Source organism: Ictidomys tridecemlineatus, chromosome 1, assembly GCF_052094955.1.
Source record: "Ictidomys tridecemlineatus isolate mIctTri1 chromosome 1, mIctTri1.hap1, whole genome shotgun sequence".
In the NCBI taxonomy this organism is placed as follows: domain Eukaryota; kingdom Metazoa; phylum Chordata; class Mammalia; order Rodentia; family Sciuridae; genus Ictidomys; species Ictidomys tridecemlineatus.
This window is the reverse complement of record NC_135477.1, coordinates 115,428,129-115,443,568: the sequence shown is the minus strand read 5'-3', so window position 1 is coordinate 115,443,568 and position 15,440 is coordinate 115,428,129. Positions and strand designations below refer to the sequence as shown.

The 15,440-nt window shown below is 36.3% G+C and overlaps 1 protein-coding gene and 1 non-coding gene across 2 annotated transcripts in view; both read left to right on the top strand.

The window, feature by feature from the left end:
• The first annotated feature begins 3,933 nt into the window (after positions 1-3,933).
• On the top strand, positions 3,934-4,035 carry LOC120885959 (U6 spliceosomal RNA). The gene has a single exon (XR_005728749.1). It is a non-coding gene; the product is annotated as a U6 spliceosomal RNA (small nuclear RNA).
• A 4,531-nt stretch (positions 4,036-8,566) lies between these two features.
• The window catches only part of Pja2 (praja ring finger ubiquitin ligase 2), a 70,803-nt gene continuing 63,929 nt past the window's right edge, over positions 8,567-15,440 (top strand). The window contains exon 1 of the mRNA XM_005327221.3: positions 8,567-8,705. The gene's annotated coding sequence lies outside the window, so the exon portion shown is untranslated. The remainder of the gene's footprint in view (positions 8,706-15,440) is intronic.

Sequence of the window (15,440 nt, the reverse complement as noted above, 5' to 3'; positions counted from 1 at the left end):
AGTTTAATATATTTTATCTAACATAATATATTAACATTTTAATCAATATAAAATTTGTTAGTGAGCTTTTTTATATAGTGTGTGTGTTTGTATGTGTGCGTGCGTGCATGCGTGCACTAATCTTTAAAATTTGGGTTGGATTTCATATTCCCATGCATCTTGAAATGTGCCACATTTTAAGTGCTCAGTAGTCATACATGGCTGCTGGCTACTATATTGGCCAACAAAACTCTATATGATATTCTGTGCAGAAAAATATTTAAAAACCCAGGTGTCTGTTCTCCCTTATAGAAAAGTTAAAAATGTTTTGTTTATATATATATATATATATATGTGTGTGTGTGTGTGTGTGTGTGTGTGTGTGTGTGTGTGTGTATGTAATCTTAATGGCCCTGCAACGAAATTACGAATTTCCAACATTCATTGTTTCCCCAGAAGAGTTAGCTATCCTTAAATTGAAACTGTTAATCAACAAACTCAGTCACAGAACTCCCAATTAGTTATTTTCAAATTAGAACACAAGCCCAAAGTATTGCAAATATAGCAGAGAAATATTTCAATAAGAAGGAGAACTATTAAAGTTGAAAATATTGTGATACTGAAGAAAATAGAGTTCAAAGAACAGAAGGGAACTTTAAACAACAACAACAAAACCCTTATTTGGTATCTTTGGAGGTATTCAAACAATATTCTGTCCATAAAATGAGTATAAAATGAAAAGGAAGAAATCATAGAAATTAAAAGTATCATGGTTGAAAAAAAATAATTCAATAAAAGGAAATAAAGTTCAAACACTCTCCTGGAAATTTGGACAAAAAAAAAAAAGAAAGAAAGGATGTAGAAAAATATTGAATGATATCTAGAGAATAAAGAAAAAGAGAAGGGAGAATCAATGTAATTATATAGAAAAATTTCCCTGGGAACAAAATTTTAAGTCTTTATAAAGAAAGATCTACCCAATGCCTAGCACACAAATAAAACTGACACACGAAGGACAAATTGTTGTAAAGTTTTCAAGCACAAACTAGAGAAAGTGCTAAAAGTCTGGGGGGAAGAGAATAGTGTTACCTGCTGTATCATTTAGAATCTGTTGTAGAGATTCACTGTAACAATAAGCATAAAAGAGATTTCTATCTGTTATCCAATGGCTTTCACTACTGGTGGGTAGGCTGACAAAATAGGCTCTAATTTGAGCTTCCAATAATTACCTGTGTATCACACTGCAAAACTGGGCCACAGAAAGAATATTTGCCCTCACCCTGATCAGGAAAATACCACCTAGATCTGCTTGACATTTCAGGGAAACCATCACCTGCAGTTCCCAGCTTCCCAGCACCACACCATGTCCAGCATAAGCTACACAAACAAAATGGATGACCCATTCCCTAACTCCACACTGCACAGAACTCAAGACCACACAATGAAATCTCTGTCACAAAATGAGAATGGGTAACTTTGACTTAAAACATACCTTTTCCCTTCTAAATTTCATGTGAATGTATCAATTAGCAGAACCTAACCTGGTAGCTCCAGTAACAAAGGTATCTAGAAAGCAGAGTTCTTAGTTTTCTAGTACCTCCAGCATAGGAAATTGTGTTAGAAAGTTATGAAGGTCAAAGAAGCCAATCCATAGTCCCTATTTTAATACAATGATCTTTCTATTCTTAAACTTTTACATAACAGTTTCCACGAAATGGCTTAAGCTCTACAAAAGGAGAGAAAGTCTTTGCAGTTACTGCTCCCATGTCTCAACACAGAATTGATGTAGAGAAGTTGTGGCCTTTCAAAGACTAGCTTGCATTAGAATCACCTGGGGAGCAAGTGAGTTGATTAAACAGGTAACTTGGCCCTATTTTGTTTCTGATTTAAATGGAATGAAATACAGCCCCAAATTTGTATTTATAGCAATTCCTAGGTTGTGCAGATGCTATTTGTTCATGGCAACAGTTTCAAAACCACAGCTTAAATCTATAGAATAATTATGTTACTAGCTATAATTGGTATTTATAACCTTTTTCTGACAATTTCACCTTCCTGTCTGTCACTCAAACAGCATTCAGCTTTTAGCTCTTTGGTGGGGATTATCAAAAAAACTGGGAACATTGAGTTGTAGATGGCTGCACCTCTCCAACACAGGGTCATTGAATTACAACAGAAAGCAGAACCTCTCTCCAAAGCTCTCTCTCCCACCAGTAGGTGAATATTATCTATTCATGAAATATACTTCTATTGGGTTAAACCATAACAGTTTAGCCTTCATCTGTTACATGAACTAATGTTGCTTAATGAAAACAAGATTTCTTATAATAAAATATTGAAAATATGTGGCACTGGCTTAAGAGTTGCTTAGTGGATAGTGAAGCTAAGTGCTAAAATGATAGAAATACATGCTATGCAGTCTCAAAGCATTTGGTTAAAAAATTGCTATCACTGTGGCAATTTGGGAAGCAGGTATAGTGCCTATTGAGTTTATAATTCAAAGGAAAAAGATTTTATAATAGAATATTACAGTTCCTGACTGGTTAGCAAAGTATAAGATGAAAGAGAGAAATACAGGCAAGAAATGGCTGTCTGAAAATAGAAATGAAACAAATTTCAGAAATTTGGAACTGCAAATGACTAGGAATATGGACTTACACTAGACCCTAAATTCTTGAGATAAAACACTGAGGAAGGTTTTGATCAACAAAGGCCAATTAAGATTAATCTTTTCCTTAAACATTTTTTAAAAGTTAAAAAACAAACAAAAAAAGAATAAACTTTATGGAAAAAAATTCAGTTTAAGAACCTGGCTTTCCTATTCAAGCCCAAAGGCCTAAAGATAGTCACCATTAAATTGAAACACAGAGGATGAAGGTGAGGAAGGAAAGATTCAAACCAGATTTGAAATTAAATCTGGGAAAGAACTCTAAATATGGATAATTATTCACAAAACTGCCTGGAAGGAAAATATTTTCAGAAGTTTATTAAAATTTGAATTTGGATTTATTAAAAGATTTGCAAAGGAACCATGAGTCTAGACTAAAAATGTGTTTCCTGTTAAATGCTTTAAAAACAGTTATCTGGTAGACTTTTGTTTACAACTGCTACTGAATGACTTCTTTCAGACTATCCTTCCCACCAAAGGCAATGACAAAAAAACAGGAAAATATATAAAACAAATATTTGAAGGCACTGAAAAGATAGCCATACATGTAAAACTTGAGAACCTATGATCCTTGAGAAGGGAAACACACGAGGTGAGCTTCCAAATCATCCAGAGTTTACCAAATTGTGGTGTCAAGGAAGAGTTTGAGCAGAAAGAGGCATACAGAAAGCACCTTATTACACAGAGGAGACATGTCAGAGAACAAAAGTGCCAAAATAGCTGAATTCATGGAGAAAAATTCCCAAGAGGAGAGAACTACAAAGAAAGAAACTCAAAACCTTTATAGAAATTCCCCTCAAATTGTTGAAGGATTCCTAAATGATTCATATGAAGAGTAAAATTTTCAGAAATTCAGCAGAAAACAAAAGAAATTGGAATAAAGCAAATCAAAATGCTACAAAGTTTGCAATTCTTAAAGAAAGTCATTCATTTTTCTTTGAAAAAAACACTCCCCAGTTTGCAGAAAGCTTTTGATCAATTTTCAGAATTCTGGAAAAGTTGATTCTGACAATTTTGCCAGCATTCTCGTGACTTTTATGGAAAACACATGCAGACTTTCAGATGTCCTTATTGCCTCCATTTTTGCTGACATCAACACAGGTCCTCTGTCCATAGCCATTGCATTTTATGTGCATCAGAACTAGCTGGAAGGCTTGTTTAAAATACAGCCCTGCCCTACACTTAAAGTTTCTGATTCAGGTCAAAATATTTGCATTTTTAAAAAGTTCCCAGGTAATACTGATGCTGTTGGTTTGAGAATTACTCTTTAAGAATTACTGCATTCTGTTTGCTTTGGTAACACAAATACCAAAATTGGATCAATACAGAGATTAGCATGGCTCTTGCACAAAGATAACATGCAAGTTTGTGAAGCATTCCAAGAAGGAAATTGAAGAAGACCTTAGAAGATGGAAAAACCTCCCATGTTCTTTGCTGGGCAGAATTAATATTGTCAAATGTGGTGAGCCGTTCCTGCGGACTGTGGTCGCCATTACATGATGGCGCTGGCTCCGTTGTGGTCTGTGAAGGACAACTCCATATCAAAGAGAGTTGGCGTGTTCCCAGCTCCTTATCAGAGAAAGTTGGCGTGTCATTTTCTAGCACCCTGTGAGAAGGGTACACGTGGCAGCTTTGCATTGGGGTTCGCGGTGCTTTATTAAGGCTGGGAGGGGCATCCGAGAGAGTAGAAGTAGGAGTAGAAGAATTATTAGAAGAATATCAAGGGCCTGAATAAACTGCTGAAAGAAGATTCCTGAGTCGCGTCTTCCTTGCGGGCAAGGGGGTCGCGACAGTCAAAATGGGTATATTATCAAAAGCATTAAGCAGATTCAATGTGATCTCCATCAAATACACATCAAAATACCCATCAAAATGACATTCTTCATAGAATTAGAAAAAAAAAAACAGCCCTGAAATACATTGGAAGAATTAAAGACCAAAAATAGCCAAACAATCTTGACCAAGAAGAATAATGCCAAGACATCAAAATACCTGATATCTCAAATTATACTACAAAACTACAGTCGCAAAAAAACCCTGTGGTATTACAAGTGGAATAGAATACAAGATACAGAGACAAATCCACACAGATACAATCATCTGATACTTAAAAATGGTGCCAGAAATATATGTGGGAGAATAGATAACCTTTTAAACAAATAGATACTAGGAAAACTGGATATAGATAAGAAGAAGAATGAAACTAGATCTCTATCACTCACCCTGAACAAAAGTCAAATCAAAGTAAATCAAAGACTTAGAAATTAGGCCAGAAACTTTGAAACTGCTATCAAAACTGCTAGGATTAACATTCTATCACACTGGCACAGGTACCAACTTCTTTAATAAGACCCTTAAAGCTCTACAAATAAAACTAAGAATTTGTAAGTGGGATGGCATCTAATTAAAAAGCATCTGCACAGAAAAGAAAATGATTAAGAGCATGAAGAGAGTGTGTACAGAATGGGAGAAAATCTTTGCCAGTTACTCCTCTGATAGGGTATTAAAAATCTAGAAAATATAAAATCCAAAAAGCTTAACACCAAAAAACAAATCAAGAAATGGCAAAAGAACAAAATTAATATTTCTCAAAAGAAGAAGTACAAATAGCTAACAAATATATGAAAAAAAATGTTCAAGGAAATGCAAACCAAAACTACATTGAGATTTCATCTCACTCAAATCAGAAGATAATTATAAAAAATACCAATAATAATAAATGTTGGTGAGGATATGGGGGAAAAGGTATACTCATACATTGTTTGTGGGACTATGAATTGGTGCAAACATTCTGGAAAACAGTAGGAAATTCTTTTTAAAAAATAAAAAAAAAATAAGCTAGAATAGGAACCAATATGTGATCCAGCTATCTCTGTCTTCCATGTAATCAGTGGCATTTATTCAAAAGAACTAAAATTAGCATATATAAGTGATACAGTCACATCAATTTTTATAGTAGTACAACTGCAATAGCTAACTTATGGAACCAGTCCAGGTGCTCATCAATAGATACATGGATTTTTAAAATGTGGTGTATATACACAATGGAGTATTAACCATAAATAATGAAATTATGGCATTTGTTGGTAAATTAATTGAACTAGATAACATCCCGCTAAGTGAAATAAGCCAAACTCAGAAAATCAAGGGTTGAATGTTTTCTCTTAACCTATGCAGAAGCTAGAACAAAGTAAGAGGAAGAAAGGAAGTGGGTCAGATATTATTAGAGGAAAGACAAGTGAAGTAGGAGATTGAGGGGGAGGGAGGAGGGACAGGAAAGGGAGGAAATGAGGAATTAATTAGACAAAATATGCTATGTGCATGTATAACCATACTAGTGAATTTTACCTTCATGTATATCTATAAAGTGCCGATTATAAATAAATAAATAAATAAATAAATAAACAAACAAACAAATAAATGGAAGACCAGTAGACAGAGGGGGAATAGAGAGAGGAAGGCAATGCAGGAAAGAAGAGGCACCCCAGACTGAAAAGAAGCAAATTAAATTCCATGCATGTGTGATTATGTCAAAATAAGTCCAACTATTATGTGTAACTATAATTCACTAATAAAAGGATTTAAAAAAAAAAACACCAAAAAAATTGCATTATATACCATGTGGTTAGTTCAACTCATTGGCTTAGGGAGTGCTTCCCAACTCTAGAATCAATAATACATTGTATCTATATATGCATACACTAATACAGTTACATAAGCTAATATGTATTTAGTACTTCATTCTATGCATCATATACTTTATGTTGATTAGGTTATTTAATCTATACAACCCATTTAATCTACATAACCCATACATAGGTATTATTAGTTTCCCATAAAGAGGAATTCAAGGCCAAAGAGGTAAGTAGGTTGCCTAGAGGCAGGGAACTAGTATGAGAATATCTCTTTGTTTCTAGAGTTCATTTCTCAGAGTAACATAGATCACTTATGATACTTTGGATGACTGTACTTGCGATATGCATGCAAGATTAAAAACAATGAGTCACACAGTGAGCAAGTGATTGCTATTTTGGTTCTATTTTTCTATCCTTTGATGGTTATGATAAAAAATGTTTTTGTGCTGTCTTTAATATTTGTCTAATGCTTGATAATCTATCTTTTCAACAAAAGATGTGTTTTTTAGTCTCAGAGCCTTTAGTGGGCAATAGTTTTTCTAACCAGATCTCCCCTCCCACAACAGGATCTAGTTAAATTGCTGAAGACTGGCCTGAAAGTTGCGATCCTCCTGCCTCAGCCTGCGAAGTCACTGCGATTATAAGCATGTGCCACGGTTTCTGGCTCTAACTAAAACATTATTTCATGGGTACCTTTACAGTTCAACTTAGGATAAGTGATACTAAGTTGCTAATTTACAGCATTTTCATCAGGTTTCCTTCTTAAAGAAAATGAAGAAAAATACATTAATTCAAAGAAAATAATGCTGAGTCATATACACAAATATGATATGAAAAAGATTGAAATTTGAAAAACACTATCCCCCAAAAGCAGGTTAATACTTTCTATAAGACTAAAGGGAAACTATAAGAATGTAATTAAAATATGAATTCTCTTTCAAGGAGGGAGGGACTTGGATAGAAAGTACAACTCTTAGCAGCAGCATGTGTAAAGGTGGAGTGATATCAAATTGGAAATGGTTTCTTGGTGAGATATACACTATGAAGGATGGCTGGGAATTAGATTTGGTTCCCCAAAGTGTCTAGCAAATCCTCATAGCCTGTTTCTACGATAAATTTCGGATAATTTGTTTTCATCAATAGCGGGGGCTGGTGGGGGGAGGGACTCAGTTCAACTGGCGGATTTTACAGTTACCAAAGGACAGCCAAAGCAATAGGGCTCTTAATTCGTGGGGGAGGGGACGCGATAAATATATCCTGGGCACTAGGCTATGGGGATGGGGAGTTGAGAGAGGAAAGCAGGACTGTAATCGGAGAAGCGGACATGTTTCGGGATGAAAGAGGAGGAGATGTGCGGAACGAAAAAACAATTTTGCATCGCTGACATAATTAAACTGTTACCCGCGTTTAAATTAAGCAAGATGCCCGGGGACTACAGCTGTTGTATTAATTCTGTTTGCAAGTGATGGGAGCTGTTACTTCCCGGCTTGACAACCGGTTAGCCTCAAGACGTGCACTGCAAGGCTTCGGTCAGGCCAAGGCTAGAGAGAGGAAAGGCAGGCCTTCCTTGGTCTGACTGCGGGGTAGGAGGGTAGACCGAAAAAGCACTACACAGTGCGTACCGTCAGGGTAGACAAATACGCCCTTCCTCCTGTGATTTTTTTTTTCTCCATTTTCCCCCACTGATTCTTGAATCGCAGATGATTGCATTTTATGCTAGGAAATCCTAACCTTGTTAGGTTTCCAGTCGAACTGAGACCGATTTTAAGGCCTCCATCTTGGTAGTTGCTGTGAGAATTTCTGAAAAAGTCTAACTGCGCCAGTCCTTCCCTCGATTCTCCCCACCCGCATCCCTCTCCCTGAGACCCCGCCCTTTTCTCCCAGCCCAAACCACAAAAGGCTGTGCCGTCTCGGCCCCAACACGCTGCCCCGCCCCCTCTCCCAAACGTCGCAGTGCTGCAGGGAGAGGGGGTGGGCCCGGACCAGGGGGGGGGGCGGTATGTGGAGCCGGGCTTCGTCTTTCCGCTCTTCGCCCAATGGGTACAGTCCCTCCGAGAGATCGGGGAGTGGGGCGTGGAGACAGTCCAAGTATTTTTCCCTTTTTCTGCCACGTCCCAACCATTGACGTGGGCCCACTCCTCAGGTTCCCATTGGGTGTGTGTATTTTTCCCCTCAGAGGGACGTTGAGCCTATTGGTCAGCGCAGTTCTGGGGGCGGGGCTTGCCTGCTCTCCTCCTCCTCCGCCTCGGACGCGGCGAAAGGGGCGGGACTCGCCGCCACCGCCTCTGCTTCCGCCGCCGCCGCCGCCGCCGCCGCCAGCCGCTGCGCGTTCGGCGGGGGAGGAGTCGGAGGCGGAGAAGAAGGCGGTGGTGGCGGGTGGAGGATCGAGCGCTGTTCTCGCTCCGGAGCCGCTGCACATTTCGGTGAGGGGATTTTTTTTTTTTTTTAAATCTGGCTTGTTCTGATGTCGGGAGTGTGGGGGTCGGGGCGAGGAAATTGCTGCCTTCAGCTCCTCGATTTCTTCGTCTCTTCTGGAGAAGGAGCGGGGCCTGTCCCTGGCCCGCTGCGCCGGCCATGGTGGGTGGGGTTGATGGCTGTGAGAAGCCTCCTTCGCCTCCTGGGCCCTGTCCAGCCCGGACCTGGGGCTGCGCTCCTATCTGGGGCTGCCGTGTCTGCTGCCTTCCCCGAAGGATGGCATCGATCGGTGTCGGGGGTCTCCGCCCGCTGCCTTTTCCTGCCACCTCCTCTGCTGTCCTTGGTGCCTCGGCCAAGGACCCTGCTGCCGCTCTCCCCACACTCGCAACTGCCCTAGAGTGTGCCGCCCACCAACAACTCACACCCGCCTTCTCTGCCCATTTCCAGTCACCCCGCATAGAGCTGATCCATGTTGCGCCACAGGCCTGCAGCCCCCCTTCTCGGAGAAACCTCCCGTTGCGGCCGCTCTGTTGGGTATATTTGCATTTTTCTGGATTGTCACGGGGGCCTGGGCCCGCAGACAACCTGTTCAGACCCTAGAGATCGTTCTCTTGATGTTAGCACCATTCCATCAATGCTTCTCCCCGTTAGGATGTCAGGTCAGAGCATGCCTCTGGCAGATGCACCTCCAATTTTGGCCTCCCTAAGATTACTGCTGGTAAATCATTTTGCGCACATTCAAAATGGTGAGTTTAAAGCCATAGAACAAGTTGAAGGAAAGGAGAGGAGGTAAACGGTTTCTTTTTTTTTTGCAGGAAGGTAGAATAATCGGGATTTCACTCCTCCAGTATTAAAAAATAATTTACCATCCGCATAGCTAGTGCTTTCAGTCTGCTGGTTCTGTGAAGTGTACGTTTTTTTTAAAGGTTAAAATACTTTGTTATTTTTATCATGAAATATTTGGTCACATTTCTTTTAAAATGGCAGTCACCTTTGCTGAAGACTACAGATCTTTTGGAGACCATGTAAATAAACCTGGAAATAACAGAAATAAACGTTAAACTATTTTTTCAATTTTGTAATTGTCTTCTGGATTCATGTCATTTGTATATGAAATAACTAATTTTTTTATTTAATTAATAAATACAGACATGCATGTTTGATGTAAAATTTAAATAAACGAGTATTAGGTAAAATGTGAATATTTCTTTTTATTTTTTCCAGCCCTACTGCAGTATCTGGAGTTAACAATTTAGTGTTCACCTTTCAAAGTCTTTTTACAAGTGTCCTTTTAAACACACATAAAAATGCAAACTTTATTTGGGGGGTGGGCATATACCGAGCACTTTTGTATATCACTTGCTTTTTTACTTAATTGTACATCTTGCACATCATTTCCTTAGTATATGTAGGGCTCCCAAATACTTTTTAAAGGCTATATGGTATTTCACAGTTTGAATGGCCTACAATTTAACCATTCCCTTATTGAAAGAGATTTAAATTAGTTGCAGTTCTTTTTTGCCCACACAAATCTGCTTTATAATAAAGAGAGCTTTCTAATGCATTAACTGATGTTTAATTATCAAGTCCTTCATTTAAACAATTTAAACACTATGGGAGAATGTAAGATTTAAAAAGTGCAATTCCCATTTCTCTTTCTAGTTTTACCTGCATCTTAAGAATCATCCACTGTTGGTCTGGAGTTGTAGCTCAGTGGTAGAGCACTTGCCTAGCATGTTTGAGGAACTGGGTTTGAACCTCAGCACCACATAAAAATAAATAAATAAAGTAATTGTGTCCATCTACAACTAAAAAAATATATATATATTTTAAAAAAGAATCATTCACTGTTAACAATTCAGTAAAGCTTATGTATTATTATTTTTTCCTGAGGATGGATTTCTAGAATAGAATGAAAAGGATATGCATACTTAAAATTTTGATAACTGTTTCTCCCTCAGTATTCTTTGTGAAAATGTTATTGACTATTGCTTAGGTATTTCTTCTTCTATAAGAACTTTATACTCAATTTGTTATTTAATTTTTAAAACTCTTAGTTATTTTAAATGAGATTATATTGAAATTTTAGGTTAATATAAAGGGAGCTAATATAGCATTTAAACACATACACATATTGAAATGTGGTCTTGTCATTTTAGTCACATCTTGCTTTATATTTTCAGGGAAAGTTTAATAGTCCCCCCCTCCATCTCCCATGTTTATGACATTCCTTCTCAGTATTCCTAGCTGCTTTATGGTTTGATTGCTATGGGAAATGAAAACTTAAAGTAACATGTTCCCATCTCCCCCCATAGTAAAGCTTTTGAATTTTGTTTATCATGTATCTAATCATTATTGAATTGATACTTATTTATAAATATTCATAGTATTGTGGTTTCCTTTTCAGTTTTTATAATATTTTTCTCATTGCTTTGGCATTGTATCTAATGTTGAACAACAGCTCTAAGAGCTAAAACTATTGTTTTTGTCTAAGGGAAATGCTTCTGATGTTTTTGCATTGAATATGAATGTTTGCTGAAGCTTTCTGATTAATAGCCAAAACTAAGTTTAAAAATTTCCTTCTATTTTTGGCTTTCCAAGATATTATCATTGTTTCAATTTTTTGACATTTTTTAAAACTATAAGTGTGTATTAAATTTCCTTAGGTTTTATTTGACATATTTTAAAGTGGTTTATATGGGCATCACCAGTATTCCCTGGTTAATAGTTTTAAAATCAACTTTATTGAGGATACCTTATATATAATAATTTGTACTTATTTAAAATTTAGTTAATTTTGTTTTGAGAAATGTGAGCACCTGTTACCACCATCACAATTCAGAATCAAATATTTGCATACTACAAAGAACATTTTCATCTCCCAAAAAGTTCCCTCCTGGGCTTTTGCAATTAATCATGCTTTTACCCTCATCCCCTGGAAACTACTCATCTTTATCTCACTATATAGTAGTTTCATTTTTTTCTAGAATTTCATATAAATGAATTTATGTGATATATACTCTATTGCATCTGTTTTATTTATTTTTTTTCCAGCATGATGTTTTTAAGGATCATCCTTTTTGTGTATTTAACTGGTTCATTTCTTTATTCCTAAATAGTCCTCGATATTGTTTTACCACAGTTTGTGGCCCTTTCATCTATTTATGAACATTGGATTGTCTCCAGTTTGGGCTGTTATTAATAAAGCTTCATTTATTCATTCTGAGTTCTTGTGTGAATATATATTTTTATTTTTCTTGGTAAATACTAAGAAATGGAATTTGTGGAATTGTATGGTAAGTTAATATTTAATTAGTTAAAAAAACTGCCAAACTGTTTTTCAAAGTGGTTGTCCCATTTTACATGTCCATCAACAATGTATGACAGTTCCAGTTGCTTCACATCCCCATCAACACTTGGTTATTTCTGTCTTTTAAATTTCAGCCCTTCTAGTGGGTATGTAACAGTATCATGTACTACAGATATTATCTCCTTGATCTTGTGCCTGTAATTTTGCCAAGTACTACATTGTCATAGTGGTTTTACTTTATAGTAAATCTTAAAGTCAGGAAAAGTGAAGAATTTTTGAGCTTTTTTCTTTCTAAAAATCATTTTGGTTAGTTTAGTTCTTTTAGTTTTCCATAAAACTTTTTGAGGCATCTTCTAAGGGGATTTTAATTTGGATTTTATTTAATGCATAGATTGTTTGGGAACAATTGAGGCTTCAAATTCACGAACATAGTTTGTTTCCATTCATTTAGATAATTTTTAAATTTCTTTCATGAACATTTTATAGTTTCAACATTCAGCTACTGTTGTTCATTGTGTTAAATTGTAACTAAGTATTTCATACTTTGGTTGCTATTATAGATGATAAATTTCAGTTTCCATTTATTCATTGATGATGTATATAAATACAGTTGGTTTTTCCATGTTGACCTTGAATTCCGCAAACTTGTTAAGTTCATTTATTCTACTTTTTATTTTGGGAGGGGGGTGGATATCTAGTTAACTTTTTTGATAGATGCTTTGAAAAAAATTTTAGACATGTTATTTGCAAATATTTGTGGAACAGTGTTATCCTTTTTTAATTTGTATATTATCCCCCAGTCCTTTTTGTCCTTATTGCACTGGTAGAACTTCCAGTATGGTGCTGAATAGGAGTGGTGAGAGTGGATAATTTTTGTCTTGCTCCTGATTTTAAGAGGAAATCTTTCAGTCTTTCATAAGTATGATAGAGAGGTGCTACAGATTGAATATTTGTGTCCCCCTCAAACTTTCTATTTTAAAACATAATCCCCAGTGTGAGTATTTGGGAGGGGTGGGATCTTGGGGGGGGTAATTGGATTATGAAGGTTAATGAATGAATTAGTGTTCCCTGCTTTTTTGGAGACTGGGTCTGTATGTTACTGTGACTCACCTTCAACTTGTGATCCTCCTGCCTCATCTTCCCAGTATCTGGGAAGATTAGCTAGCTTCTTTTTAAAAGAAGATCACGAAAGCCTCCCTTGTCCATCCATCATTGCACCATGTGAAGACACAGTGAAAAGACTGCAGTTTATGAATCAGCAATCAACCCCTCACCAGATTGAATCTGATGGCAACTTGATATTAGACTTTTTCCAGCCTCCAAAACTGAGCAATACATTTCTGCCATATATAAACCACCTAGTCTATCCTAGTTATTTTTATAGCAGCTTTGAATGGTATAAAGGAAGTGGCCTTTTATCATTTTGAGAACAGTCACATTCTGTTCTTAGATTGCTGAGATTTTCTATCATGGGTAGATGTTTGTTTAGTCAAATGATTTTACTGTATTTACTGAGATCGTATGATTTTTTTTAGTCTGTTAATAAGACAAATTACATTATTTTCAAATATTCAGTTAACCTTGCATTTGTACCTTGTACTTGGTGATGCTATTTTCATTTTCAGAAATTGGTGGTTTGTATTTGCTAATATTTTGTTGAGATGATTTTTTTTCCTTCTTTCTTTTCTGCTTCAGCGTCTATGCAGGATACCTTTTCATGTGATTATTTGTATCAGGGTAATACTAGCCTCATAAACTGGGGAAGTGTTTCTTTCTCTTACATTTCCTGAAAAAATTTTTGTAGGATTAGTATTATTTGTTTTATAAAAGTTAACTACAGTTGCAAGATAATGTTCTGGGCCTAGAGTTTTCTTTGTTAGAAGTTTTAAGGAGCAAAATCAATTAATAGGTATAGAGTTATTCGAGTTATCCATTACTTCTTAAAAGCTTTTAATCTTTGAGAGTCATTTCACCATTCTGAGCTTTTGAAGTTTTTGTCTTTTGAGAAATTTATTCAAGTCAAGCATGATGGTGTATGCCTGTAATCCCAGCAGCTTGAGAGGCTCTTGAGTTCACAGCCAGCCTCAGCAATTAGGCCCTAAGCAACTCAGACCCTGTCTGTAAATAAAAATATAAAAAAGGGATGGGGATGTGGCCAGCATGTAAGGCAAGCACTCTACCATTGTGCTACAACCCCAACACCTATGTTAATATCTTAAGATATGCCCTTAGGTTATTGATTTGTCACCTGTTCCTTGTAAGTAATGCATTAGATGCTCATACAAATTTACTGTGTTGATATTTACTAAGTTCTTAATATGACTTCCACTTTGACCTATGAAGCTTGTGAAGTTTGTTTTTCTTACTAATTTCTATGTTTGTTCTTGTTGTAGACTGACAACATACTTTATATGATTTCTTTTCAATGTTTTGATGTTTGTTTTATATCCAGAATTTGGTCAGCCTTAGTCACTTTTCTATGTACACTTTAAAATAATATATATTTTGCTATTTTGGTTGGAGTATATTCTCTTAGGAATTAGGTCAAGTTGATTGATGGTGTTTGTTAGGACTAATACTTCCTACTGAGTTTTTGTTTACTTGTTTTTTTACCATGGATATCAAGAGTTGAAGTCTCCAAGTAAATGAAGGATTTGTCTTTTTTCCTTTTTGTTCTGTCAGTTCTTTATGAATTTTGAGCTTATGGTTTTGGAATATATAAATTGGGATTTTTCTGTCTTCTAGGTGAATTGATGAAATTTTGTTCTATAATGCCCTCCTTTTTATCTCTGATAATATTTCTCATCCTGAATATACTTTATCTAATATCAATATAGTCTCTCTGTCTTCTGGTTAGTGTATATTTTTCTCTTTTTTTTTTTGGTACCAGGTATTGAACTCAAGGACCCTCTAACTGAGCCACATCCATCTATGACTTTTTATTTTGAATTGGGTTTGCTTTGGATAACCTATTTTTTCAAGTCATTCTAACTCTAACCCTTAATTAAGATTCAATGTACATTTGATGTAATTATTGTTTTTCTATTTATCTGCTTTCTTTTTTTAAAATGGTAGTCTCACTGTGTTTTCCAGGTTTAGCTCAAGTGATTCTCCTACCTCAGCCTCTGAGTAGCTGGGACTCCAGACATGTCCCACCATTCCCAGCTTAAAACTTTTTTTTCCCCAATGCTGAGGATCAAACCCAGGGCCTCACACATGCTAGGCAAGTCCTGTACTACTGAGCTACTTACTGCAGCCCTCTGATCCTGTTTTGTTTTTTTTTTTTAAAGTTTATTTTATCTTTACTAGTGCCTTACCTTTTATACTATTTTTTTTTTAAAAAATGTACTTGTCTCTATGATTTACATTATAGATTTTAAATCATAGACTATGTTCAAGCAATATTATGCTACTGTTTGTTTAGTGTAAGCTC